The sequence below is a fragment of the Acyrthosiphon pisum genome, chromosome X, assembly GCF_005508785.2.
Source record: "Acyrthosiphon pisum isolate AL4f chromosome X, pea_aphid_22Mar2018_4r6ur, whole genome shotgun sequence".
NCBI lineage: Eukaryota > Metazoa > Arthropoda > Insecta > Hemiptera > Aphididae > Acyrthosiphon > Acyrthosiphon pisum.
The window spans coordinates 57,541,638-57,568,855 of NC_042493.1; the positions used below are offsets into that span (position 1 = coordinate 57,541,638).

The following is a 27,218-nucleotide window of genomic DNA, read 5'->3' on the forward strand; positions in this document are numbered from 1 at the left end:
CGGAGTCGTATGCAACACGCTCGCACGCACGAACACGCTCGCGACCGGAACCCCTCTCTTTCTCGGGTTGCGCGCGCGCCCTATCATAGAGAGGCACCTGTTGTAGATCGCTGGCGCGCGCGATTTTTCTACCACCACCCTCCACGCCTCGCACCATTCACGCCGGTGCCGTTTCCGCCGTATCACCCGCGCGGGGCGCGACGACCACCCAACATCACCGGTGGTCACCAGCCCATCGCGATCGTCGTGGTGACGGCGGTGTCTCGCTCTCTCGGCGCACGGACGGAACCGTTTCGCCGCCGAGCTGTTCAGTACGCCACAGGACACCAGAACATCGGCACGTCGCCGCCCTCGTTCAACGCCAGAACGCCACCAACAAGCACCGTCCCACCGTCACATCACATCCCAGTCCTCGCCCTCACCCCCACCCGGCACCACCGACTCCAACGCCACCGCCGCCGCCGTAATCACTGACTCTGTGATACGATTCAGTCAAACACACCGCCACGACAACATACTCCACCACCATCAATCGCGACCGGAGGCTCCCCGGCGACGTGTCAACATTGAATCATCACACAAACACCGGAGGTAAACAGAATAACAATTTTTTTTTATATATACATTTATAACATTTTTTTTAGAATAATTTTTTTTTTTTTTTAAATATCATACGTTTTTTACTATATATATTAGTAGTGTAATGACATTGATATATTATACTATATAGTCTATTATGAGAGAACCTTTGATAGAACACGTAATTAATTACGAATTACGCGCGTGTTGAATCCTGTCAATGGTTTTCGGCAGACCTTTAAATAACGAACAGAGCCACGTGGACAGTCGGCGATTACCTAATTCGTTCATGCAATATATTTTTATTTTAATATAATAATTATTTATTACTTATAAAGTTTATAACCTTTTATAATAGTGAAGTTATAAACGGCTTGAATTGAACAACCATGAACTTACAAAAAAAATTGCAAAAATCAAAAATTTCTCATGGCTATAAATATCTTAAAAAGAGTCAAAGTAATTTTAGAATTTTTAAATTTATGAAAAATACTAATAAAAATATTTGGTGACCATTTCAAGTGTCTATAGTTTTTAGCTTTTGAGTAACACCAAAAAAATGAAATTGATTGTATCAAAAATATTTCGCGTAAAATTTCCATTTTTCCCGAATTTTTTTTTTTGTTTTTCTTGACTTTTTTGAAAAATATTTTTATGTTACGAATATATCAATTAAATTTACTGTCCAGTCAGAAAATATGCTGAAGTCATTAATTAGAGTATTTTTAATACCCCAAAAGTTCAGGATAAACAGAAGTAAAAACACACATAAGACATTATAAAACTATTACATTTATCGCTACGTTCATAATCTAAAAAATGGAATTATTATTCAAGTGAATATTGTAATATTATATTTTCGTATCCACAGTTATCTTTTAAGATTTTTTAATAGTTTGGTTTAGATTGGATTCCAATAAAATTTTCAAGTTTGGTTGAGCTCGTTAAATTTTAAAATTAGTTTGATTCGTACTCAGAAATCAAAGTTCATAATATCAATTTATTATACTGAATGGTTTTTTAAGACGTATTATTATTTTACGTATTATAAATCTAATATTCGAAGTTCGTACCTTATACATAACTGATATACGAATCAATGTCGCCGACAAATGTTGTATCATTCACTTAAATATCCACTGAAATGTATTTTTTTTTAATGATAAAATGAAAATTATTTACTTATAATTAATAATTGTTATATAGCTATTAGTTTTCTTTTAACAGTGATCGGCTTTTAATTGGTTTTTATATTTATGCAACAAATGTACCTATTTTTTCTTTTTTGCGGCGTATCTAACTCTAGCAATCTGTATGAACATTATAAGACTCTAAATAACGATGCGTCGTTTCGCGACATTTTTTTTTTTTGACAGTTTGTAGTTCCCCAAAGTCACATCATATAATATTATATCATATCTTTCAAGAATGACCTCCATTTTTTTGGATTTGCCTAAATTTTTTTGTGATCGTGAGATTCTTTAAAACCATTTTTTTTTTCAACAAATCGATATTTTACATTTTTACGTTTACCTACACCGACAATAATCTTCTTTCGTATGGTTCTAGTCAGTATTTACAAGATTATAAAGTAACTATTGCCCAATCTGCTGCTGCGAAAAACTGGACCCAAAAACACTCTTTTGTTTCAGGTCGTTTTTCTTCAGTAAATTCATTGAAGTGAAATAACTCTACCCGTATAATTTTTTTATTTATAAATTTACTGGGGCGTATATTTTGATTTTTTCGGTGAAATTCAATTGTCATCGAATCCTTTGTTTAACATTTAGTACGCACACTTCTCGTTAAATGTTTTTCGGTGGACAATATTTTAGTGTGTATTTATAAATTTTAAACGAAATATTGTATTTGCTCTATTTTACTGCAGACGTCTACCACAACTAATCAATTCATTCCAGGTGAAAACAAACCAAATACCACAACAATGAACAAATGGAAGCCAAACTTATACCTATCCGTCGCAGATGTTTATATTTTTCTGACAATAATTGTTACATCCAATTTCCCAAATATAATATTACTTTTTCGAAATTTAATTTTGCAACTTCTCTATCTTCGGGTTAGTATTATTGTTTCACCATTCCCGACAAGAATCCTACGAACCATTCAATTTTCGGCGTATTTACGAATATCAAATAACAATTATAGCCATTTATGGATATTCTATATTGAAAGGAAAAAATTCTCAACTTAAAAAATGTTTAAAAATTCGTACTCAACTAAAAAAAAACCGCTCCAATCGAAATAATAGGTTTTTGGTAAGTACGCTTGTGATTTGTTGTATTTTAATGCTGTGATCGAAATAACGGAGATACTTTGAACCCTAAAGCTACCTACCTACATATTCTCAATAATATATCAAAATTATACGGGATAATTTATACAAACATTTGATCTCGTATTTCGTTTCTTGTAAGTAATAACAATGAGAACTCTCCTTTTCTCCTTTGTCTGCAAACTGCAGTCTTGTATGGTTTTAAACCGTTATAATTTAAGTAGTCTGACGTAACAGAAAAGCTTCCAAAATACGATTTAAACAATAATATATGCAGAACACAATACACGTCATGTGCGCCAAAAAGTATATTATTTTGTTATCATATTTCATATTTTTACGATTTTGTTTCAAATGTATTATTTTCGTAAAGGCTTATACTTCAAAATGGTCTTTGAACGTTTTTGAAAATATAATTATATACAGTTAGTAGAAATTTCTTTTGCATTCCAAGTCACGTAAACCATAGACCGACAGTTTTTCCCCAGCACAATAAAATTGTACAGTGCACCTATACACTTTCTTGATGCTTCTTATCAACTGTCTACATCTCATGAACAAACATTTTCCGTGCAAAAAACTTTTGGTTCTCTATAAAATGCTTTTTTTTTGTATTTGCCAAAAAAAAAAAAAAAAACTTAAGTTTATGTCATAAATCTTTTTCTGCTTACATTAGTTTCTGTATATTAATGCAACATATATTTTTTTAATTATATACATTTGAAACGTTTACAGTGTGTACAAACTATTTTATATATACTGAAACCATTTGTAAATGTATATTAGTGTGTCTGTATACTACAGTTGAGTGTGGTAATTAATAAAAACATACATTTAGTAAAATACTGTGTGACCTAACTTGTTTACACGAAAACATATTTTCGTCTGCCTGCCTATTGTTATAGGCTGTCGGTCAGTTTCCATTCAATGAGTATAAAAGCAATATTTATATTTTCTGTGCAAGCAATCATCGGTAAAATGTTCTAAAAACAAATATTTTTCTACTTTTATATGTAAATACACGTACGTACCTAGTACTTGTCGTTAAAACACGCGATCGGTTATTTGTGTATCGGCTCTGGCCATATTATTGGCACTTGTAGTCTTGTACCGAGCAATCGTAACGAAATCGTACCAACGAACTATATAGACACCGGGAAATTTGTCGATATATTCATTCACGGTGGCAATGCACACGACAACTAGAAAACATTAACAGGGAATTAAATATGGACTTCAGCGTGGCGGCCAGGCCGTATCCTGGGGCGGTTCTCGGTCGGATTTTCTGGCATTTCACCAATAACACGCCTTTGAAAAATAAATACGACGCAAATATTCAAGTCGTTATTCGAGCATAGTTTTTTGGAACTTGGTGATCCGGAAAAAAATAAGTCATAGTTGAGTTAAAAGTATAAATGTGGATCGATTAGCCTGTACATTGACGAAGTACATGGGGTGAAATTGGGAGACACCATAATAATTAAATATTAAAATATAAAGTGATTTAAATTAATACTGTATCTCACAAAAACCAGTTATCAGAAAAAAAATGATATTTTATTATTTTGATGGGACGTCATTCCTGCGGTTTATTTTTCATATGATAACCATTGATATTAAAGATATTAGTTGTATCCATGACTCGCGTTCACGTGGTAATTATGCGAGTGTATAATAATTTTTAAAATATTTCTTAATTATGCCATCGAATCTTGGATGCAAAGGATTGACTTTCAATTTTCCTGTAAATTCAATCATAGCGTATGATATTCCACAGCAAAAATTAATTTAAGAATAACCGGAATAATACGTATATAGTATGAACACATGCCAGTCAATCAAACCACATTACCGCTATGTAGGTACTTAAATTATGTTTGATACACAAACGTCCATTAAATATACATTAATAATTCTGAACAATGTTTATTAGTTTACTTCTAAATATTTACAATACCAACTTAAATATTAAAAATATAGTTTGAAAAAAAACTTATAGTTATAATTTAATATATTATACATTCATTTGGATTCCTAAAACATTTATAATAATAAAATATTTTATCCAAATGATTTATAAATATAAATATTTTTTTACCTAATGCTGAAATATTTTTTGTGGTTAGTTTCCAAATATTTTTGATTTCAAAAATATTTTCATCATATTAAATAAAATATTTTATAAAAATGATCATTCATTTACTGCTATGAGCATGGGTAGGTGTTGGATCTTGATAATTGAAAGCGATTCCACGAATAAAATATGATGTCATTTTGACAGTGTATGTATAGGTACCTATTGCAAAACAAGTCTCGTACAGAATTATTATACTTATACGAGAAAGTATTGGTTACGGTGAAGACATTTTCGTCTCACGGAAATGAGAAACGCGTCGATAGATAATATTATATTGCGTTCGCGTGATTCATCCGTGAACGGGGATTTTAAATTTTCTCGAAAATGCATTTATTTAAAACTGCAACTGCTCAATGATTTGAGACGAGACATTAAATCCAAAATAACTGAATGCACGCTTCATTAATTCATAGGTATAGACGGATATTTAGTCAAACTTTATGGAGTCTACTAAAGCTTAAGAATTTTCACAAAATTTAACATAGTATTATAATAATCGACACAATAGCAATAATAATTCATAATCAAGATATAATTTTATTCTATAATATCAGTGTGTACATTTTTTCATTTTTATTAGCAGGATGAGGGAGGTTGGGGGGTATCTTAGATAAAATAAGACGGGAGACTAAACATCTGTAGATTTTCCCACCCCGATTACTGCCCAAGCCCATAGTTATATTTTATATAATAAATTTATATTATATCACTTTATTCTGAAGCAAATTTTACGACGGAGTAACGCTTGTCATCGTTTTCGGGTCCGGGCCTTGGTGTTTTGCAACACTCGTCAGGTAGTTGACATTTTCCCTTTTAATCGTGGTGTATTAGATATTCGGTCAGAATAACATTATGTTTAACGGTCAGCGTTACGCATGGCATTGCGAACACGTAGTGGATGATTTATTTTGCACAAGGCGTGTCTCCGACGGTCCGCCTGTGATCCGTCAACGACTACCGCGTCCGATCCTTGATCTAGGAAAAGCAAAAATAATGCTAAAACTTGAGCTAGAATATAACATTGTATTAACCTTAAATCCGTTAAAAACAATGGCGTTGTGGTATAATAAAAAAAATTTCAGGATAAAGAAAAATCTGAAATAAGCGATAAGTATATAAAGTAGGTAGGTATAAGTACTAACAGTAGGTAATTATAGATACCTACAAAAAAAATAATTGGGATTTATTTTAATAAAATTATATCTCCTATATATCCTATATAATACCTATATATCTTGGCATTTACAAACGTATCTGTTTGTATAACGCGTATCATAGTTTATGATAAAAACATTTTTAGTTTCTATATGACTAAAAAATAACAATTTACAAGTGTAAATATTTTTACAGTTTCATAATTTTGGAATCTTTATTTAAAATAATATAGATTTAAAACATATTAATATTATATGAGTGTAATATGACTTACGTTATAATTGCGTAACTATCGTTAAAAGGAATCAAATAATTACCGTTTCTACATATTTCAGCAGATAATAAAGCAAATGTATAATTGTAGAGATGCCGGATACGTACGATTACGGACAATTACGCAAATCTTAGTAGTTATAACTAACGAATAATATTATTTTTAATAATATCTCTTGTTTATTTTTTTAACAAAACATACATATTCGATTTGACGAAGCCATACATTTTGTATCTAATTATTTTTTATTGATAATGTTTGAATTTAAATTTGAACACATATGTTGTATACATGTCGCGCCTGTTGTAGGCCTCTGCTGGATAAAATATCACCATAATGCATATCACACGCAACATGAATGCATACCATTATAATGAACATGACGCAGGAACAGCATAACTTTGTAAACAATTTAGGTCGAAAAAACAAACATATTAACTTTGGTCTATAACTGACAAATTCTCACGATTATTTTAGGATCAATTAAAATAGATACCTGTGATATGTTTATAATTAAAACCAAAACCAAAAATTGTTTTGAATATTTACAAATTTGAATCATACAAAATAAGTAAAATAAAAAAAATAATAAACCGATGGTTTTTTAAAATCATAATAGTGTACAAAAGTTTCTTTTTTCAAGCCGCATCTACCTACCTGCTCATTATGTTAATTTGTATTTAAAACTTCCAGTTTTATATACATACAATTATTAGAATGATTTTGTTTAAATACGTTTAAGAGAAAACGTGGACAATGTACATAATATTTATTAAAGACAATTAATATTGTATATTTTATTGCATACAAATATATGTATTTTATATAAAATATTTATAATAAAACATATTTTGCTCGAACGTGCGTTTGACATTTAATTATTACCAATTCATCATTTATCATAGATTTAATTATAATATTCATATTTCATAATCAAATGTGGGACATTAGCCATGTTGAAATCCTTCAAAGCATTTAACTTGAACAGCTGGTCCGAAACAAAAAAAAATGTATGTTTTATGTTTGACCTTTGGTGGAATTTTATGAATGAACTGTTTTATATATGATTTGATTTATATTTAAAACACATTATAAACCAATTATCTTTCATTGAAGAGTTCATTACTAAATCGTATGTCGTTTTTTTTTTATTTCGGAAAAGTTTTTATTTTCATTTCAGGTTTACATAGAAAACTTTCACTTCAAAAACGTTAAAACTTGATTAAATTTTGTTGTTGTGTGGGAACCATAATAACTACGTTGCGTCTCAACTTTTTAAATTTTTTAATACTCCATTTTTTAGGTTTATAAAGTTATAACTTTATTTATTGAACCAGACTCGATCATGTCTATATGACTATACTGAATACCTACATAATAATGGTAATAAAAAAATTCAAAATCTCATTTGATTGTTTATGGAACCTATACATTACACCAAACTAAAAAATTAAAACATTACATTTTTAAAAAATAAGTGGATTTTGTTATCAAATAATTCGATTGAGTATACTTTATAGTATAATACATGAGTAATATAATAAAAATGTCGTATTAAAAAAAATGTGTCCAACATTCATAAACATGGCCTGTTTTTGAACTATTGTCAAAAATAATAATTTAACTAAAAAATAATAACAATAATATCGTATTTATTTCTGATAAAATGTATATTACATTATAAGTACCTATTACCTGATATAGAAATTAAACACATCGAAAAAATATAGTAATTACCAGCGTGATATTTTTTATAGGTAAAATAAAGCATTTAAATTAAATTAAAATTATTTTTATCATGAAATACAATATAATACGCTATGGTATGTAGTGAGTAAACATGGTTAGAAGGAAATATTAGTGATATATATCGTCATACCGATTGATGTGTGAATAACATAAATATAACGATTTACGAAAGCTAAAATCGCTTCTTTACTTCTATATAGGTACAAACTATTAATCGTTATAGATAGGTATAACATATTAATTAAATAATGTTGATGGTCAAATGTACTTAAATGATGGTTAAATGTAAACCTCGGTTACAAAAACGAAATATGCGGCGTACCTACGTCATATTGCGTTTGTACTTTGTATAAAATCGATTGACCATATAAATTGATTTAAATCCACTCGATAGAAAATACACAACAGGCTAAATTTTCATCTACCGAATGATCGAGCTAATATATTTTCAACGGTATAGGTATAATAATGGTTGACGACATCGATATCGATAAATTATAATATTATAATATAACAATTTCGTATAAATCATGAACAGCCTGAGCTTAACTTCGCGGATGAATAAATCCGAGTAAAAAAAGACATAAAGTGTAATACGAGTGTGAGTGCTAAAGAAAAGATATAGAGAATTGGGTTCGTGGTTCAAGCGTAAGACAGTTTTGTATTATAACATATTATAAATTTGAAAGGAATAATAAATCATTGCGTACGAAATTTGGAAATATGATTCTGATAGAAGCTCGATTCACTATTATACGCGTAGTGTTTATGTCGTTTTTCAAACATAAGTGTTCGCACACAGATGCAAAATTATGTGTAGAAAAAAAAATATGAATAACAAGTTTCCAAACATTTTAGAGTACAATATAATAATATTATACGGTCCTTATTTTGGATAAGGTCAACGTGCAGAAATATAATTGTATAATTTATTTGAATCGAATAATACGAAATGTATAACACTATACAAATTACTTTTGTTTCATATTCAACAATGTAAAATTATGATGTTATGCTGGGTGATTATTTTAACGGTAAACACAAGTTAGAACTCCGAAAGTCTTCATAATTATTACAAAACAATATCGTTTTCGAAAACAAGATTATAATTTTATTAGAAAAATTTTTTTTTTGATTTCCCAGAGTAACAGCAAACATTTTAATATTCTAAAGTAAAATACTTTTTTTGACAATTTTTATGTTTATAAAAAACCGGGATCTGGCGCTTCTGAAATCTGAATAGTAAATACTGTAAAATCTGGTTTTGCCAAATCTCAAAGGGGACAGAAAAGAGTTCGAGATATCAAAAAATTCGAGATACCTAGTATTATTTTAATTGTATAATATTACTTTAATGGCAATTCAAAAGAAATGTCTTTTTAGTTCAGTATAATTCAAGATTTCGACGTTCGACATAATAAAAAACTACTATTTTAAATGTAACATGTCTTTGAGTAGGTCACTGTAATATATGTGTTAAATTGGAATTCAATGATAAGTCATTGAAACATACGAAAAATGATCTCGAGTGAAACTGTGTCTATCTCGATAAATATTTTATCATTTATTTATATGACTATTGGTAATTTATTTTTGACAATCAAAACTCACATGTATTATTACAGTAATAATATTATTTCACAAAATACTACTTCTACTATCACTGTTATTAATTTATAGGTAAGTAAATATACAGACGTACCTACAGTAAAACAGTGTGAATGGGTTCACTTTATAAATAGGTACATTATTAAAATACAAACTAGTTTACTATTTTGAAAATATCATTGTACATAGAAAATAATTATACCTAATACATATATTTTTTTTTCGTTTGCGCTATATCCGGGAGTAGGCCCGAAGGCCTACTTCGGACGCCTATTTGGCAACATTCCTATTTGGGCACCCGTAGGTTTCTGCCATGTCCTATACATACATATATAATATATATATACAAATAAAAGTCTTAAAAATAATACTTTTTAAATTATGGTATTAGCACTATAACCGTTAGAAGAAAAATCGTTATTCTCGCTCAAATAAAATACATCCGACTTCTTAAAAATTAAAACTTCAACTGTCTGTGAAAAAAGTAGGCATGCCTATGTATTTTGATTTTTTTAGAATACTGTAAGACCAACTAATTATGTATTAAATTATGTAAATAATATACTTTCTAAAAACATTATTAATTATCAAGACTACGTGTGTTAATTGTTGAAATAACCAGCCTGTATATATCGTATTATATTATAATACTGTTGAACGGTATACGGTCAAATTCATAGCGTTTGCACAATATGTATAATATAATATACGTTTGTTGTGATCAATTTTAAATTATATACCTATACAAAAAACGAAATGCTATACCAGTAGTTTAATAAAGTAATAAAAAAAAAGATCTGTGATTTATATTAATGATCAATGTCTTTTATACGTACAAAAAAAAACATGTATACAGGGATGATTTAAGTATGCTCACCCTATTTTTATGCTTAAATTATTCATACATTCAAATTGTGACTCTTGGAATTTTTAAATACATTTAAATACCATGTTTTCGAATACTTGAGATTATTTGTACCACTTAAGGATGATCCTGTGGTAATACAAACTTCTGATAGGAACCGGCCCCCTTTTTAACTTTTAATTATTCAGTAGGTATATATTTTTTTGTTGAGAATTTTAATGTATTTAAATTAAAACTCGAGCTAGAATATTTTGAGTTACAAACTATTTCTGGACTAAGGATAGTATGTCTAATGGTTATGGGTAAGTAGTTAAGGGGCATAGATGATTTGAAAATGTTAGTAATAACTATGGATCAATCAATAAAAACAATTTATAAAAATGGCCGAAGTATAATAAATACAATGTCTAATATTACATGTATTTTATATTTTTGTAAACAATTTTTTAAGGATTTTTATCTTTAGTGTAAAAATTTTAATAAGTTCAAAACTATTCATTCAAATTTTTATTCAAATAGGTACATCAACATAAGAAAATCATTCGCTAAATCCCCAGTGTCTTCTTTAGTAGTACAAAAAATTCAAAATTCAAAAATCAGATATTAAATCAGTTATTTTGAATAAAATATGTACAATTAAAGAGAAAAATGGGAATGACCATTCTTAAAAATCTCCCTGTATGTACGTTTTTAATAATGACTAGTCTTTTATGATTTTTAGTCTTCGATATAACACAGTGCGATATGGAGTAGATATTATCTTCTAAGTATCATAATATTAGTATCTAATGATCAGTCATCAATTTACTGTTTCGTTTTCAGGTCTAGTTATTAAAATTATTGTTTCCAATATGCCATTAAATTACATTAAAATTTAAAAATCAAAAAACCGGGAGAGTCACTCTGGTTTATAATATGTGTTGATGGTGTTCCTCGTCATTGGATAAGTAACTGTTATGGATATTATACTAATCTTGAATTATCATTGCTTACGTAACAATTCTGAATGGACACGGTTTGTCATCTTATATTAATTCTAAGGATAATTATATTGCTAAAAGTATCTAGTTAATTATTTTTTACAAAATTAAACTGCATGTATTATACAGACATATGTAGTTATTTTTGTTTATTATAATATTATTTCATGTATTATTACTAGTTGTTCATCGAATTTACCGACGAACCGTAGAATATAGCTTGAATGGGTTTATTTCATAAATAGTTTAAATTTAGTTAAATATTTTGAAAATTTAATTGCGCATAGTAAATAAAATTTGTCTGAGTCAGTACGCACGCCAGAAGTGAATACGGGAATGGTTTAATTTATCGAAAAAAAATTAAACTTAACATATATTAATATATATTTTAATGTACTGTACCAACGTTGTTACCGTATGGTGTACACCATACTTAGTCGTATTTGACCGTACAAATACTATAGTCTATAATTACCATACATACATCTGTTTACACCCAGCAGTAACTGCAAACTACCGGAACCCACCGCATTTTCCAGAGGCCTAGTACCACAGAATAATATATTATATAATCCAGATCACCAGACGAGGTCCTTTACCCCGGTGTCACCAAAAAGTATATATCAGACAAAAAATATCTTATCGATTCTTATTTCATTTGTTACGATTTGTAATCCTAATTTAAACATTTGTACAACTTCTCAATCTTGAGAAAATACATTTTCCAGAGGTGGTACTAGTGTAATTTTTACACCAGTGCCGTCATGGCGCCATCGACTTGTATTGGTCTTATTCTGACTCCTGACTGGTATTGTTAAAAGCGTCTGATTTTCAAAGTTCCAAACTCATTATTACGGGACCTGTTGCACAAAGTTGAGTAACAAAAAACTACTTGATCCAATTTATAATATAAAAGGAGGATCATCGAAGGAAAATCAAAAGTTTGTATCTCTGTAGGACATTTCTTAGTAGTATTAAATAACATCTAGGAGCTGAGTATATTATTTAAAAACTTCAAAAATTAGAATTTGAATAACTGCAGCATTATCAAAGAAGGTCTTCCTGGGGTGAGCATACTTAGTGGATCGCCTTGTACAATACTTTCTATAATTTAAGTAGGTATCTTAAATAGCATAATTTTTTTCTTCTTTTGACATGTCTACTCTCTAAGAGTTTTTGCCATAATTACTACCCTTCACCACCTGGATCTATCTTGGATTGCGTATCTCCAGTTCTCACTCTTTGAGTTTTTAAATATTCTTCAATTACGTAAATTCACCTTTTCCTAGATCTTCTTCTAGGTCGTTTGCCTTGTGGTTTTCATTCCAATTCTACTCTTTCGATCTCCCTCTTCTCATTATGTGCCCTAACCATTGTATCATTTGGCTCTTAATAAACCTTGTTACTGGTACTAGTTTCAACATATTGTAGTACAGCTCACTGTTATATCTTCCACCAGTTCCCCGTTATTTCATCGATAATCGGTTCACATATTTTCCACCATATCCTGTTCTCAAAAGTATTCAAATTTCTATCTGATTTTTTGGTGGTTGTCAAAGCTTCGCAACCATACGTGATAGTCAGTCTTATAATAGCTAGGTACAATCTTGATTTTGTTTTTCTAGATATAATTTTAGATGTTAAGAATTTGGTCAGACTGTAGATTATTTTTTTGGCCTTATTTATTCGGGTACTTATTTCTTTTGACTAGTAATTCTTTGTACTTAGCGATGCTCCCAAATATTTAAAATCACTAACTTTTTCATAATTTAAATCCTCTATTTAATTTGAGTCTTTTCCATTCTCAATGAGTTTCATTATCTTTGTTTCCTTAGAATTGATTTCGAGACCTATTTTTTTTATTTTTCCTTGCTATTTCTTCTAACACCATCCACGTTAGCTGAATCTACAAACAGATCGTCTATTACGTCCAAATCGTCAGCAAACCTGAGGAACCGTATCTTGTCCTCGGTAATGAATAGACTACCTTCATTTTCCTGTAGTATCCGTACTACCTTCTCCAGCGCAATATTAAAAACTACTAGGGACAGCATGCCCCCTGTTTTATCCCAGTTCCCACTCTAAAAGTTCCTGATGTTACATTTTGCGTCCTCACTCTTCATTTCGTGTTTTCTATATACATTCTAGAGTTAAAGTTATTAATTTATTTGGGAAATCGATCTCATACATAATATTGTTGAGACTTTCTCTGTGGATTCTATCATAAGCCTTTTTGAAATCTATGAATATTTGCCACATATTCTGCGATACTATCGTTTCTTTTTTCCAATTAATTGACCTATTATGGATAGTTGTCAGAACAATAAAAAATCCAAAACTGGTTGAACGATCTTTCCGGGAGCTGAATTGATGATCACCTAAGCTATCCTCCACATAGGGGATAATGCGGTTTAGTAATACTTTAGAGAAGACCTCGCACTCAAAGTTCAAAAGCGATATACCTCTATAATTGTCATATTTTGTGTTATCTCCTTTTTGTATTATGATTGCCTCATTCTAATTATCCGGTACTCGTTCCTCAGCCCATATAATTAGTTGACACAATTTGAATATTGTTACGTACAGATATCACCTCCGTACTTTATAAGTTCTGCTGGGATATCATAGGTTCCCGGCGCTTCCCAATTTTCCAGGCCAAATATTGCCATTTTAACTTCTTCAAGACTGATATCCTCTACGTAAGGCTCCATTTATATATTATTATATAAACGTGTGATACCGATTCATTTATATTCTACTGTCACACGTGTCATTGCGACATACTACTTGCTAGATCATTTGAAACGTTTATATTAAATTACCATCAACAATGCAAGAAGTTTTGAAAAAGTTCAAAATTTGTTTTCGATGTATTTATACAAATATAAAATTGTATACCTATGTACGATATAATATTATGTCGTTGAAACTTTTGCATTTTAGTTATTTTATCCTTAATACATGATAAAATATGTGCACGTATAATATTCGATTTCTGCATTGGGAATTATAATGTATATGGAAAATATCATATTATTATCATATGTGTGAACACTTTTTTTTCATCTATTAATCACAAAATTATTTATACCTATAAGTAATTGCATCTGCCGTGAATCGTAAATCATTGTAAACCTAGATGTGACAGACACAAATCACCAAACAAAATGTAGGTACTTAATATATTATACCTTATTACAATGCATGCACGCCACCATTTTTTTTTTAAATTTAATAATACGTTTATTCAAATCCTGATTTTTAAATTGTTCATGTGTACTTAAGCACCGATATGTTTAAGTATGTATGCACTTAGATTTTTTATGCCATTATTAATGCTTGTTCTGTGTCGATAGAAAATTATTTTTTTACAAACAAGAACCACACTTTTTACAGCAAATAATTGTCATACAGATCATATTTTTTAAAATATGTTGATGTATATAAATTGATATTCGAAAGAGTAAATTCTGTATTATTAAACTTTTATGTAGATTCTAATATTAATGGTCCATGGTAATAAGTTCAAATATATTAGGTAATGATTCGATGATATGAACATTATAGCTATTATTTTATTAATATTAATTATTTACATACTAGCATTTGATTTGTTCAAACATTTTCCAAGTACAATAAGTACGAATAGACAGCATATTAAATTTATATTTTATGTAAGACTTTTATTATTTATAGTACATAAGGTTTAATAACTCAGAAACTACTTGTTTGAATTTTGATTTATATAGACCAAAGTTATGTCGAAAACTAATTGAATACACGAGTGCGATATAATAGACTCGAGCGAAAACGTTTCAAACTTTTCAAATAATTTAGATTTAATTAGCTATATTATATCAAATAATTTTTATTGTGGACTATGACAGTTTGATAGTATGCAATAATAAAGTTTCATTTATACAGCAAACTTTGAATGGCCCTTATATTTTTACACCCTCCTTAACAGAATTGTTCAAACTTAGAGATAGGCTCACCGAAATATGTATGTACCTACTTATAGTAGCGTGAAAAACAAACGTACATTATTCTACTTTGGATCTGCAGCAGGACAAACGATAATTGTTGATCTTAATATTATAATATCATGCCATAATATTATTATTGTAAATATTTATTTGATTATTTAAACCAGATTTAGTTGGTAAACAATTTCCTCTTTGCGGTATTGTGTTCAATCGAATTTTAATCTTTGCAATAAATTATTGTTTAAAAGTACAGTGGTTAAACTTGTAATATACTAATATAATCAAATTTAATTCAATAGGTACCCCTGGTCATTTTAATGAAGTATTTTTCGACTGGGACTTAGGTTTTTCTAAATAATTTTTTTTGTGTATCTATCTAAACATTTTTTAAAATTAAAAGCATAAATAAATTTGGAGCAATTAAATAGTAGAAAAATAGAAACGTATGACTGGTGTTAACCGATGATATCAAAGATTGGCGGGTGGTGGGTTTCAAAACTTGTGAAAGAAACTCAAGCACAATATTCACGTTAAAATTTTAATAGATGGTTATAATATAAATATTAAACAAATAATTACAATAATATGAGCGAGTGTGGTGATTGGGTGTTGAGATGTGGTCCATGTCTTTGTGAAATTTTCTGTGAGTGATCCTTAGTGCAAACTGCCTAATAGGTTGGGAACCACTGCCTCAACGGTACACACAAAGCTTTAACAAAATTCCCTGTAGCGTGATTAATTTATTCGATGTTTTAAAGCTCACAATGCAATTTAAACGTGCTTTCGTCGATTTAATTTTAAACGTTAAAGTGTACATCAATGTGCATGTTTTTGTGCTTAGTGGCTACCAGACGTAAAGAGTTGTTTTGATTTGCTTAAGTTTAATTTAAAAGCATCTCTAGAGGACGTTTTCGTTAATTGCATATACTTATTCCATAGAAAAGATCTATTACCGATTTGGGTTGTTCTAAATTATTCGAAAAAAGTAAGTTATTTGTACTCCATATAAATGCAATATTCCCGTTCACGATTCGTACGCGTATTAACCGAGAAACCACTTGAGTTTATTATTAAATTATATACGCAATATTCGACCATTGTTCAAAAAATTCCACAGTAATAATTTTACCGAATTTTAACCATCGCGATCGTTTCTTGGAATTATAGAGCGAACTGAATCAGAATTAATTCCCTAGAGAGCATTAATATAATTCATGATCTAATAAAATTTATTTATTTATTTATTTAATATTAAATACATTATGAAAATAATCAAAACTGTTTGAACAAGAAATGAAAAAAATAAAATATATATGGATGGATACTAAAACTAAACATACATTTTTATTGTTTGTCTTGGACCAGGATACGGTTACGGAGATGACAATATTAACGTTATGAAAATATTATTGATAGATCGATATACGTATAAGCAGTGGGTAACCTTCTTTACTGCAACCACTATTTACCGTAGTCCAAACAATGGAAAATTATTTTTATTTTTTATTTTTTTTAATAAACTTTATTACGGAACAACCGAACAACAACAGTCAATATGACGTATATTATAATATTATTAGGTATATAGAATAGAAAACAATATTTTTTAACAATTTTTTAACTTTTTGAAGTAAGTTTGTTTATGTTTTTCTCGAAATATACAAACTTTATAATACCCTGTTTTATAATATATTATAAGGCGGTGGTAGTGATAACGACCACAACAGCCATCGTCATCATCGATTTGCATTACCAAGTTTCATCTGCTGAACATAGGCGAACGGTTAACCAGTATTAATTTCAATAAATAGGATTAATACGACTACCTCGAGTGATAGTTTTTTTGAGAGTTTTGTATTTTTTTAATGTATTAAACGTATTTATTAAAATATATGAAAGATATATTAAAAATATTGTAATTACTACTTTTCGTTGTAAAGTAAATTTATATATTTTTTTCTTTAAAAAAAATCAAATAATTATTTTTTTGTATATTAAAATCAGTTGGTTATAAATTAAAACTTGTTAAACTATATTATTCGTTGGTAAAATACATAATTAGAAATAATTTTACTGATAGTTCCAAAATGTTGAATCCGGAAGTGCCGGTAGCTTATAAACACTTAGGTTATAATAATATATTAATTTTTCTTATTACCAGGCATATATTCTTATTGAATAAAATTATTATATGTTACATAATATTTTTCATTCAGTGATGCCAGTCAATTAATATATTTTAAACCTATAATAATATATAAAACTATTTTTTTTTAGTTTGACTGCTCTATTACGTGAAAATATTTGTGAATACAAGTAATTTCCAATCTACCTATGTGAAATGTGTATAATATATTAATATGTATAGATATTATTATATTTTTTTTCAATTAAACACCTATAGTTATAGGTATATTATTCAGCCTCCCCAAATATATGGGTATGTTTTTTTGAAATATACTTCGTTATAGATCAATTCAGTAAAATATAGCGTAAGCGTATATCTACAGTTCCCTGCTGAGACTTTATGTTCAAACTCGTAATTTTACGCCATAGAAGGTTGGTGAATTATATCAAATTCTATTCATTTTATATTTACAAGAAGGTCATAACTTGTATTGTTATTTATATCATATTTTCAATATAAAAGTCGACTAGGAAATAAGGTCACAGAATCAGTAATACAGTGTTCTTTATAAAAATTAAAAAATGTTCATCGGCCATCTTGAATCTCAAAATACTTATGCTTCGCTTTAAAAGGAGAATTTCGGAAAATGCTTTCTTACTACACCTTTTACGTAGTGGTAGGTAGGTATTAATAAATAAATAAGTAGTGTCAATAATAAAAATCAAAATGTTTACTCTTCATTCAAATATTGGCACACAATGCCAATAACAAAAAAACTGAAAAATTGTAAAACAGTTGTTAGCAAACCTACTAAATTAAAAAAAATATTGAGCTATATCTGATTTGAAGTATGTAATATTTCATTTAAAATATTCTAAGAAATCAGAATATCTAAAGTTCAAGTTATTTAGATTACTATTCAATCAATTAATACCTATGTAAAAAGATATAATTAACAGTATATTATTGAAGTTTCTTACCTGATTTTGACGTTTGGTACGAATTAATTTTCGAGGGAAAAATATTCATATAACTGAAAACATAAATTTGATATCAAACGTTGATTACTGAACTATACAAGTGTGGCTAATTAACAAAAAAAAAACTACTCAAAATATCAATGACATTATTATTTATGAATAATAACATATCAAGGTGCCATTACTATACCAGTGCCAATAACTCTACACTTTACCCTACGAAAGTACATCAAGCTATCATTGTTTAGGCTCTACGTTGATCAGTTAGTCAGTTCGATTATATTATATTATAAGTTATAACCATCCCACCCGGCGTTTTTTGTGAGACTACCTTATGACATGGGAGCAATATATTATCAGGCGTTACTTTCACTATTTCACATTCGTCCCGGTTTCCTACATTTCCGGTCAATTTTCCTAAATTTTTCTTTTTTACGAACACAACAAAGAATATATCAGCCAAATCGGTCAAGCCGTTTTTGAGTCTTAGCCAGACTAACAAAAAGCATTTGATTTTTATTAATATATATAATATGTATGTTATTATATACTATATATATAGTATTTATACAATATAGTATATATATATATATATATATATTATGTATGTTATTTTTTTTTTTTATTATTTTTATCCCGCGGCAACTTAGGCCATTGGGAGAGGGGAGGTACTATGAGTCTTAGAACGGTAGGTGAGTGTTACACGTGGGTGTATTTTAGCAGAATTTCGAATGGGGCACCCGTAGGTTTCTGCCATGCCCTGGGGGGGGGGTTGCCCGGAGAAAAATGCCGCCCAGTGGCCGAGAATCGAAACCGCGACCGGCAGCGCCGCAGCCGACGCGTTAGACCGCTCGGCCACCTCGTCCCCCATGTATGTTATTATATACTATATATATAGTATTTATACAACATAGCATATAATATATAGATAACGTCGTTTTCGTTAGCAAATTGTCGTTATACACTTATATTAGTTATTAGTGGCGTAGCCAGAAATTTCAGATTCAGGAATGGGAGAAAGCAAGAACTAGTGATGTATGCTCACAAATTCTAAAATGACAGATAGGTTATTAAAAAAGAGAAAAATTATTATTCGAATAAAATAATAAGTGTATTCTCTTTCAAAGTCATAACATTAACGTGTCAAAAAACCAATAATAACTTAAGTACCTATAAGTAACAATAAATTATTATAGTTAGAGGTTTTAAGTACAGTGTTCATAATCTCTTGGAAATTTAATTAAACAATACAATAGCGACTTTGTGTATATTGTTAATTCATGAAAAACCACCGATTTTTTTAAATTAATTGACAACTTATTCAAGAGTTTTATTATTCCAAAAGTTCGCTCTTTACATTCTTAGCAGAACGATGAATGTACCTGCTTAATATACAATGATAGCAAATTGCATCTAGTTTTTTAACAATACCTTTCAAAATATTTGTGGAAATATAAAATAAATTACAGAAAAATGGGAATAATTACACACCACCAGTTTTAGAAAAAATTGATTTAGTTATTTTGTTGTAATTTAAAAATGAAAAACCATAAAATATATCATAAAGCCACATAATTAATATATAATACACGTTTGAAGTTAATACTTTGACAAAATTGGCTTTCCAAACCTAAAATAAGAATTTCTTAATTAAAATTTAGTTTATTAGATTGTTTATTAGTCCTCCAAAAAATATTAAACGTAGAAACTGAAAACCATCCACTATTATTTAAGCTATTGTTTTTAATACTAAAAATAATGAGACTAATTTAAACTATTTATTTTTCAAGTCTTCAAACCTATTTATACAATTTAACTGTTCGTCAGTATACGAAATAAGAATATGAGAAAACAAAATATTTATTTTTGTTTTATAGTATAATAGTATATTATGTGATGTTCTAGGAAATAAATATCGGTATTAGAAAAATACATTTATATAGTAGTACTTAACCTATATGTATAAAAAGAAATTATGTAATTCATTACTATCCTTTAGACAATTAAATTGTAAACGATTCAACTTTTCACTTTTAAAATTATCTATAAATTATTATTAATTATTATAATAGCACATAATATATTTTTGCTCGCGTAACCGTGTATTACATTGCACTGAGTATTGTGTGGGACAAAAAAACGTATGTCGGTTAATACTTAATACTTACTATAATAATTACAAAAAATACCAGATGTGTACGAGTTTAATTATAAAAACATTCTAAGCTATGAATATTGATACGCCAATATGATTTAACGTCTTCAGATGGGTGGACCACAGGGGTTTAATCATAACTATTTAATTTAATCAAAGCATATGCCTATTATAAATTTCCAAGCAACAATGTTGACGTATTTAATACAACTCTGCTCCAGACTTCATCAGAGTTTTTTTTTACATTTAGGGTTTACCAACCGTAGAAAAAAACGAATTTTAAACTAAAACGAGTTAATTCTACCCATTTCAATTATTACAATTTATAATATTATAAATCTAAAATGCACAGTGCGTTAAAAATGTATTACCTATATAAATTATTGCTATTTTTAAAATACAAAACTACCTCAATAAATTTTAGTTTCTGCAAATTTATTTTCAAATTGATGGAAGGCATTTTTGTAATTTTTTTTTTAATTTATCATTTGTCTTGTAAATCAAAAGAAATCACTGCTGATAAATAGGAAATAATTTAAAGTCAAGTATAGAATTTTTAAAATTGGAATTTTATTTGAGTTTCGTTATTTTTAAGGAATTCGAAATGTTTTCTCTTTTCTTTTTTGTTATATATACTTGAAAGTGTTGAATTGTGGGGGGGCATTCTAAAAAAAAATGTTTGAAGGCAGGGTTAGGGCATGACATCTGCTCTTCTAGATCCACCAATGGTTGGTTAAACGTTTATGCCATTGGCTTTGAATTTGAATTAATGTGCATGGAACACAAAAAGTCAAGTTCGTTATTATTCCTAATGTTTGATCATAAGGACTTGACATAAAATTTTAAGTTATACCATGCTCATTCAATAATTCTCAATAATTCAAATTAGGAAAGACTTATGAGAAACTTCAAGTTATTAAGTGCTAGATTTTTTGAGTGGTTCGGAATAGCTAGTGGTAAAAAAAATCGATTTAGTTATGAAAAATATAAATAATTAATTTGAATGTCAATGTATGCAATGTTTAATGATAATAATAAATATCAATTATGTAGTACTAATAATATTGTCTGGTTTTTAAATAGATTTCGAATAATAATTGGTTTTGATTTATGTAGGTTGTAGGAAGTTCACACTGTTATATTATTGTATATCCATTCGGACCCGTTGTTTTAAATTTATATAAATATCAGTATGTTTAACTGTATATTTTTATGTTAAACGTGAGGTTTTTTTTTTTTTTTATAAACAGAGAGATGTTAAACAGAGAGATTGATAATGTAATATTATGTTCAAAATTATTTAGTGATGTTTTTATTTATTCAATTGATTAAATACTTTACTATGCATAATGGATACGTTTGGACCCGTAACAAAAAATTCACTGGAAAATGCTGAACTTGAATTAGGTACCTACTTTTTTTTCAAATAAAAAACCAGTGGGAAAAGGTAGTAAACGATTAAAAAATTTTCTCATTAATCATTCAGTCATACTTAAACAACTTTGAATTGCCGAGATTTGAATGGAATGAATGAAACGTTAAATCGATGCACATTGATACCTGTTTCACCCTACATTTTACTTCATATTACTTACTAATAGTGTACCAAATCATTGTTTTTCTTTGAATTACTGATATTTTTTTAAGGTTCAGAAGGTTCTTTATTGACAGTTCATTACTTTGTGTTATTCAACGAATATGTATTAAAATAAAAAATAAAATTACATACCTAACCATTTACTGTTTTTATTAATAATTATTATTTATATAAGTTTTTATTCAGGTTAATAGTCTAATGTTTTAAAAAACCTATTTTCAATAGGTAAATAAAAATCAAAAACTAGACAAATCAAAAAGTTTTTTTTTTTTAAATGTCTTAGAGATCAGATAATATTATTGTTTTAGACTCTGAGCGAAGCGTAGAATGTATTGATTTTACAATGATGTATGTTTTTTTTCTATCTGTCAGCAATATTCTGGGTTGTAAAAATGCTCCAATTTTCGGTAAATTAATGAATTGTTATCTATCAATGTTTGATATTTTATTGTAATTCGAAAAGGAATAACCCTAGACACTTGAAATGTTCACCAAATTTGTTATATAAACATATTCTGTAAATGGTAAAATGTTTAAACTATTTTGACTGTTTTTGAACTATTCTTAGCCATGACAATTTTTTTAAATTATTTAAATTATTTTTCAGTTAGAAATGTATAAAAGTTTTTCTTTAGACATTTTAATAGAATGTTCCCAATACATTTTTCTACCTCTATCAAGAAGACAAAATTCACCGGAAAGTCACGCAATTTATAGCGTTATAGCCATGAGATATTTTCGAATTTTATAATTTTTTTTCTCAACTATTAAATTTGATTATTTTATACAAGTATGATAGGTCATTAAACGTCACCGCTCAGAATCGTTGTTGTAACAATGATTTATCATTTAATTCAAATATAACATAACTATTAGAACGACATGCTTGATAACTACTGTACAGCAGGGCGTTAACCACTTGTCTACCTTTTTTTAAATTTTAAGTTTAAATTTGTTACTGTATATTTTTAGTTTTTTGCCATTTTTTCGTACAGAATGTTGTAAACATTTTTTCTTACCGTTAAAAATGTCGTAAATTGCGAAATTTCACAATATCAAATATAAAAAGTTTTTATCGTTAATAAAACAAATAGATAGTATCAAAACGAAGACCATAGGAAGTTATTTACATAATTCATTAAACATAAATTAACATGAAATCAATTTCAAAAACTCGTAGTGAAATCTAAATCTAAACTAAATATTTGAATATATTAATATGAAATAATACTTTACCGTCGTTTCATGAGATAATATGTTCTTTGGTATGCTAACACTTTTATAAATCCCTTCTTTTAGAACTTCACTTCCGATACGAGAAATATTCTCGAGAAACATTTTTAAATTGTTTTATCTTATAGAAAGCGTAGCATTAAATTCTATAAATTCTAGGACATTTATACTTGCATTAGTATTCGTCGTCTTAATAAAATTCACAAGATTTTTCTGAATACAAAACTCGCCGCTTTTGTAATATAAGTAAATTAGGTTAACTTCCAAGTTGCAGCGTATATGCTGTTTGGTTCAAATAGTATTAATTTTAATACCCATACAAAAGATTGAAATGACAGCTAGGACAGATATCGGATCCGAGGAAATATGCTAAATTGTTAACGTTGTATACTGCGTATAGAGACAAACATTAAATTATCCTATAATTATAATATTATATTATTACAAAATGCATTAAACCTTGTCGAGTTGGATGTATGTAAATAGTTAAATATTGTTTGCATTGTTACGCGTGCTGCTTTGTGCTTACCTTTTTTTATTACGAACGCCATCGAAAATAATACTCTATAGTATAATATATTTTCCTAATTTTAATTAATTAAATAGTTTAAAAAGATCAACAAATTATCTATAGGATAATGTTTGAAGATTTAGGAAGATGAGGTATAACGAATACGAAAGTTTGATTCATAATTAAATACTCATTTATAATATAAATTAGTTCACAACAATTTATTACATAGGTACGTATACAAGTATTTAAATTCAAACTGTTTTATTTGAAAACCAAATACTTAAAAGTTTAGTCCTTGTATAGTTGTATCCAACATTGCAGTGCGTTTAAACAATGTTTTAATAATTATAACAATAAAATTATTGTCTTAAAGATTTATTTTAGAATATTTTAATTTTAAAATTGTAGCAGGTACTAGGTAGGTACCTCGTTAGAGGGTTAATTTTATGATTTAAGGATAGAAGAAAAATTATTTCGGTCAACGTTTTCAACGAGACTTTTACAAGACCTATCCTCAGGCATATACATCAGACAAAGTCAAAAGTATCACGATGTTTATTAGAATCTAAACGTTACTTTTGCATTATAATATTAATATATCGTTAGCCAATTTGCATTAAAAAAAAACACCCTTGTATAGCTATAGTATTAGTGTGAATTTACCTATTATCAAATTTTAATACGCTAGTTATGATCATTATTAATTTTAACATTTTACATAGGTACTAGCATACAAAATTTAAATATCGGGAAAAATCTAACGTAAGAATATAGCTGGTAATGTTCTTAACTTTAAGTTTGATAATAGGTCAACTCAATCTAAAACTAAATAGCAACCAACACAGGGTTGGATTTGCCAAATGGCAATATGCTGCACGAAGGTCGGAGAGAGAAAAAATACTGTGCTAGAGGAACTGTGAGGAAGTTAAACTTTTTAATTTTTATTGTAAAATTATACCTGGGGTGAACAGTGCTTACACGGTTAAAAGTAATTTTAGAGACTAGTAGTTCGAGAGTTACACAATTTAAAATAAACAATATTCTTCTGAAACGTCTGATCTATTTTTCAAAATAGTGCATAATAAAGGAATGTTAAAACTGTTTAAAAATAATTTCTTGTAACTTAAATTGTAAAATAAATATAAAATATATTCGAAAACGGATATGTATAATGCATGTCAGTCGATATGTGTGGATATGTTTTAATGAATTTTCTATGTAATTTCGTATTCATGGAACAACCAACAAAGAACACGACGTGGAACCATCCATATAATACGTACTTTAAATAATATTGTATTTACATTTTTCACAAACAATTCGTTAAAAATATCTTTACTTATATCCCTTAAAAACTCAACTGTCTGAACACAGTTTTTTCTGTCAGAAATTTAACACCTTAATGTTAATATATACTATCGCAGTCCATTTATTGTAACAGATATAATTATTATTTTTATTAAATTGTTGAAAATATTATGTATATTTACCGAGTGGGGAAATGGATGGTTTTTCATATGATATGGGTAGGCACTATAATCGCGTATTCAGCGCACGGATAGGATAATAACATACATATTCGTACATTTTTTATATATATACATATATATGTACAAATTAATATGTGTCACCATTTGGCACGATTTGCCAAAATTATTATAGTGTCAAATCGTGCCATTAACATAACAAATCGTGTTATACCTACGCATAATACTTATAAGTAACGTTTTGCAAGGAGGGATCACGTATAGCGAGGTGGTGGTATATATATGCGGATACGATTTTATACTCGAAGCTGAGAAGATGAATTATTTTTAATTGAAATGTATTAATTCATTTTATTTTATATACGTAGTAACTAATGATGAATATTTATGGGTAATTATATAATTAAAATTAATATAAAAAAATCATAAATACATTTATAGTTAAAAATATAATATTCAGATTTCACAATTAAACTTAAAAAAATTACTAGTCAATCAAACAGATAATTTGATAATTTAGTTTATTTTATGGAAAATATTACATATAAATATAACAAATTTGATTATTTCTGCAAAATTTCTTTAAGTTTTCCTTGATTTGGCGGTGTAGTACTAAACATTAGGTTTGTACTTACATCGTGATAAGAAGAGACTGTGGCGATTTGAATGTAACAGTACATTTTTACAATAACATAACATAGATATGATAGCAAGTAGGTACGCACTATACAAAACAACACGGAGATTTAGATTAACTTAAGCATACAGTATACTACTCTTCTAATGATGATAATTTCGAAATAGGTTAATATTAATTTTTAAATCTATACATATCTTAATATCTGTATTAAACGAGCTTCTAAGACCAAATGACTTTTGCCATTTAGACATTCAGACAAAGTGAAATTAATATTTTTCTTATATATAGTATATAAATTATGATTACATTTTAAAATAATATTTGCTTATATATTAATTATTAAGAGCAACAAATATTTTTCAAATAACCTATTAATATTAAATATGTAGGGAAGTGATCTTATGTGTACCTATACGACTTTTTAAACTTATTTTATTTACCGTCCAAGAAAAAATTTTCTTTTATAAAAAAAATCCTCGCTCGATTCCAAAATAAGTTTACAAAGAAGTAAGAACAACCATACATAAACTTGATTTTACTTGAAGTTTTGAAATGTTTGGTTTCGCAGACCATTACACACAGCTGTACCAGAAACTTGTAAACAGATGGGTTGCATTTCCAGGAGGCTGTTATATTACGTAATATGTAGTACACATACTTAGAGAAGACCAAGATTATAAACTTGATTCACCGCATTTTACACATTGATAAGAAGCGAACCCTGGTGTGCCCGCGGGCCTGACAATTATTTTGACATAGCGAAACATGGTCTCAGTTTTTGCGCCGATTATCAATTTTATTTATGGCCTCTGCAGCCTATCGGAACTGGGAACTAAAGTTAAATAAATTATAACG

The 27,218-nt window shown here is 28.5% G+C and overlaps 1 protein-coding gene across 1 annotated transcript in view; it reads left to right on the plus strand.

Moving 5' to 3' along the window:
- Window positions 1–287: 287 nt before the first annotated feature.
- Window positions 288–27,218, plus strand: part of LOC100574916 — a 44,596-nt gene continuing 17,665 nt past the window's right edge. Inside the window, exon 1 of the mRNA XM_003244902.4 lies at window positions 288–591. The gene's annotated coding sequence lies outside the window, so the exon portion shown is untranslated. The remainder of the gene's footprint in view (window positions 592–27,218) is intronic.